Genomic DNA, 5,261 nt, shown 5'->3' with positions numbered 1-5,261 from the left:
GCCACCGATGACCCCCCGCACCCTCCCCAGTAATGTTTTACCAATTCACAAATGAATGCAACTAAAAATAATAATAAAAAAATTTGATTATATTTTCAAATAACAAATTTGATGATATTTTCAAATAACAAATTTGATGATATTTAAAAAAAATTATTACTGTTTTTATAAAAAATCATTACTATTTCATATTCATATTCATTTTCCAAAAAATTATTAGATGCAACAAAAAATATTTTTTTTACTTATGGCGCACCGCTGGGTTGTGCGCCATTGCTGTGCAAAAAAAAGTTACTTATGGCGCAGCGCCGGGTGGTGCGCCATTGCTATTTAAAAAAAGATTTCTAATGGTGGATCGCTCGGGGGTGCGCCATTGCTAACAAAAAAACATACTAATGGCGCACCACTGCGGGGTGCGCCATTAGTAATCTTCTCCCCCTAGCTAATTCGGCCCTCTCCCTCGCTAGATCCCTTCGTCCCTCTCCCTCGCCAGATCCACCCGCTGCCCCGACCCACGATGCCGCCGCCCCGACCCCCGCTGCCCCATGCGCCCCCGCGTCCCCCACCACTGCAACTCCCCCGCGCCGCCGCCCCGCGCCCCCGCCACTGCATTCGCTGCACCGCCGACGACCGCACGGGGTGCAGGACGATGACCATCGCCGACCCACGAAGCATGTGGCCGCCGGCCTCCCCACGACCAACCGAGGCGCCCAGCAGGACCGCTGCCGTCTTCCTCTTCGACTACGAGGACCCGGACAAGCTCGGAAGCCCTCGAGCCATCCCTTCGATGCCGCCGCCGCCGACCCCGACCCCAACCCCGACCCCTCCGGCGACCGGCCGCGCCCGCCCAGGTACCTTTCCTCCTTCCTCCCTCTCCACCCTTCCTCCCCATTCCCTCCCTCCCTCCCCTCGACCGTGGTACAGGTCGTCGGCGTACTGCGCCGGCGTGTAGCTGAATGTTGTAGGTTAAGTCAACACCTAGAAATGTTGTAGTTTGATCTGTTCGTTGACATGATCTTATCTCCTCTCATTTGTGATCTCTTCTCACTGGCCCCGTCTCGTCTCGTTTCTTCACGTAGAGCGGCCAGAGGAGCATACCAACATCCCTCTTTACCTTCCACCCAACACCAACGTGGTGAGTTTCCCCTCTCCCCCATCTACCCCCCATATCTGAACATCAACTGCAGTTTGTATGTTTTGGTTATACTTTGTTTCAGTTTGTACACATATCGTTTTGGTTAAACTCCTGTCTTAGATGCCATGGCTGAAACTAGAGCAAACTGTGTGTGTGCATCACGTTTTGGTTCAGCTTTGGATGACTAAGACTAGGTAGAGCATACTATGTGTGTGTGTATCCATTGTATCATGATGAATTGACTTGTGCTAAAATTAGAAAGGAGAAATGGTACACAAACATGTTAGTCTATTTAACCACCTTCTCAGATCAACTTGACACAATACTATTGTGATGGGTTTTAGTAATTGTGGTTATATACACTATAAATTTATTCATCAACATGATTTCTTTATTTTCTGTGTCATACATTTTACATATCTTTAGTCATAAAAAATCAAATAGGGGCAAGACTATTACAGAAAAATTACTTGCAAGCATATTGTGATTTACTTCTTTATAGAGTATTTTGTAATGCAATTATCTTAATATCTCCTGTGTTTGTCTGATGCTGACCATCTGAGAATATGTGTAACTATTTTCACTCTGTCCTGAAGGTTTTTGACTATAGAATCTGTGGTGACCCACACTCTATTGGTTCATACTCATTGAGTTCACTCGTGAAGGTATTATATGTTCACATGGTACATTTATGTCTTTCAGTAGTTAATTGATGGTTTGATACATGATACATTTCATGCACAGGGTGCTAGAGATGCACTTAAATTGCTAAAATCATCCCCTTGTTCTTACTGGTTATAGAAATTCATTGCTTGTCCTATGTTTTCTGTCAGGGTATTGTTCAGGAAGCTTGCTTGAGTTTGTGTCCTTTAGTTTGTAAATCTGCAGTTCTAGCCACTGTTTGTAGTTCTAGCCACTCCTTGCTGCTAGTTCCTCAAGGATTTCTGCACAAAATTAGCTCAACAAGTTGCATCTGGCTTTTACAAAGTTGTTTTGGCTTAAGAGGATAAGTTGTTGTATATACTATCATAAAGTTCAGCAAGAACAGGGCATCAACAGTGCTACTCTAGTATCTAGTTGAGGAGGGACAAATGGACATGGCATCATTGTAGCTGTACTGCACAACAAACTATTAGTCTTAGGATTAACACTCCTCATATGAGATGAGAGGATTTTTTTAAATTACTTCTTGCAGTTTTGAAAATTTAGTTTATTCGATTACTGAAAATTCAGTTAATTCAGTTAGGCACACAAATTTCAGAACTTTTGTGTGCCCTAGTACTTGGTGTTTGTAGAAAACCAGGAGTGTCAATGTGACTAGAATTCACTTGTTATTATATGGGTGAAACTTCACTTGTTTTTAGGCTAGTGCAGGGTGTTGCTTTATTCTGTCATCATTTGTAACTATGTCACAAATAAATTGTTCCTTCTTCTGTATTTGACAAGTAATGACTGTTGATAAGCTGAGGCATGGATTAAGCTGTTCCTTTGCTGTAACATACTGTATATCACTCCACAATGAAATACAGTGCATACTGATGTGCTTTGTAAAACTTGTTCATGTACTGAACTACTAATGCCTTGTGATGCTCTGAATTACTTGTGATGCCTCTGAATTACTTGTGATCACATTGAGAAAGACTTGTAAAGATGATGATCATTTTTTACAGAAAACAATTTCTGTAAACACATCAGTAACTTTGCTAGTTTGCTGGGTTTTGTCCCCGACCATCATGTCGTGATGATTTTGCAGGTACCCCGAGAGGCCCTTGAGTTTGCTGGAATGTTGATTAACTTCTGTTCTGGAAAATTCGGGTACTCCATATGTCCTATTTTCAGCAAAGGTCATGCTGAAATTTTCCGTGAATATTAGCATGACTTTGCTAAAAATAGGACATATGGGGTACTTGTGACTAATGCATGGGCCGGGATCTTAGTACTTAATTAAGTAGGATCAACTGGCCATTTATTCTTGCTGCATTAAACCATAGGTGGCAATAGAGCCAAGTGATTAGGCCCAACTTAGAATTCTCCTTCCCAGCTTAGCTTTTAGGGTGCCTCGGCGTCGACAAACCCTAAATTATAAAACCGTGGCTTTTAGGGTGCCTCGGTGTCGATAAGAACCTAAATGATGAAAGCTTAGGCTTTTAGGGTGCCTCGGCGTCGACAAACCCTAAATGATAAAAGCTTAGCTTTTAGGATGCCTCGGTGTCGACAAACCCTAAATGATGAGACCATGATGACAATAACCAACTTTTTGACCAAACTTTTTTCCTATTTAGAGCGAAACATGGCCCACAACGATGAGGCCGGCGGTTCGGGCGACAAGCAATTTTGGGAGCTGTCCCAGGAGATGGAGGAAGAACTTCACCGCTATGCGGATGCCGCAGAAGACACCGATCCTGACTACACCACTGATGGTGCCGCCGAGGATGCCACCACTGATGATGGCGGCACACGCATAGATGGCAGCTAACCGAAGAGGCAACGGAAGGACCGGCGCCCAAACGTGCTCGGCACCATCAAGGAGGAATTTACTGAAGTGAACTCCGACGGGCATCCAACGGCGCCCAAAGAATTAGTCAAGGGGTACTCGGTTCAGCTCGGGTGCATTCTCTGCAGCACCGTCTCGATCAACACCGAGAACCTAAGGCATAAGGACCGAGGGAATTTGCACAACCTCCTCTTCACGAAGCTGCACGAACGATAGAAGTTCCCCGCTGACTTTGCAAACACACACCTCTCAGGGAATAAAGTGAACAGTGCCGTGCTCACGAGGATGAGCACGTCACCGTCTTCTTGAAGAAGCACAGTGAAGAGAATAATTGACAAAGGTGATAGTTATGAGAAGATCAAGGCAAAATAGCCTTCGATCAATGAAGATGACTACAAGGAGTTCAAGATCAAGTGCGAGAGCAGCGCAACCGTGGAATCAAGTCATTGGGGGAAAGAAATGAGGGAGTTGAACTTAGGGGTCCACCAACTCGGTCCCGGCGGTTACAGAGTGGCGGAGCCTATATGGGACAAGGAGGACGCGGAGCGTGCCGAGCCAGGCCTACCGCCCCGCTTTGAGAAATACCGTGACAAGCAGACCAGGAACTTTGTCAGGGCGCCAGGCAAGGAGGACCCAGTAACAAAGGAGCTTACCAGGGATCCGAAGACCAAGGCGCTTGAGCTTGTTCTGGTAAGGAATACACCCCCGCGTAATTAGCTCCATATGGTTGCATTCTAATTAATGAAGCCAAATTTCTAGATGGTTCACATTCCTTCCGCAGGAGACTGAAAGCAGTAGTGCGGGGTCGTCTCAGAGCTCCCCTGCTTGGGACAACACTCTAAATAGGGCGTTGAACGTAATGAAAAACAAGGATAAGCTCAGTAAGCCGTCATGAGCTGGTCGTGTGGCCGACAAAGGCTTGTCCACAAAATGGTCGTCATACTATATTGCTGGTGGACGAAAGGAGAGAAAGACCAGCTCGGAAAGCCAGTCGCGGGAGGTTCAAGAACTCAAGGCACAAGTGGCGCGGATTCCGGCGATTATCCAAGAGCAAGTGCAACAACAACTGGGAACGACGCTCACCGCCATGGTCCCTACCTTGATTCAGGGGCTGACGACGTGGATTGCGGCCAACCAACAGGGGCCGCCCCAGATTCCCAGCTTCACGGCCAGCAACTCGCACAATGCGCAGGCGGCGCCATTGGTGTCTCCGGCGGAGGCAGTATTCGTGTCTCCGGCGCCGGCACGGGCATTAGAGCTTAATGCACCTGGGTGTACGCCGGCCGGCACATCGTCAGCAAGCGGCCCCTCCATTAGTTGCATGCCCGCCGTTGGCGTTGCCTCGACATTAGCCGAGCTCGACGATATCATGGTAACTAAGCCTCTCGGTCGATGACTTCATCTCCTTGCCTTTGACTGGGCATCCCTGACGCCCTACATGTTTTCGCAGGTTGCCGCCGATGTTCCATGCACTCTCCTGCACTTCGTGGGTGGCAAGTTGATCGATGTCGCCAAGGGCAGAATTGTTCAACCGGGCAACCCCGTGTTCCACGGTAATCCGATGCCACCCACTGTGTATAGGGTTGAACTGGTTCGGGTGTTGCCAGGCTGCGACGGGTTGCTACCTCCGAT

This window comes from Triticum dicoccoides, chromosome 7B, assembly GCF_002162155.2.
Source record: "Triticum dicoccoides isolate Atlit2015 ecotype Zavitan chromosome 7B, WEW_v2.0, whole genome shotgun sequence".
NCBI lineage: Eukaryota > Viridiplantae > Streptophyta > Magnoliopsida > Poales > Poaceae > Triticum > Triticum dicoccoides.
Note: the sequence above shows the minus strand (reverse complement) of the source record.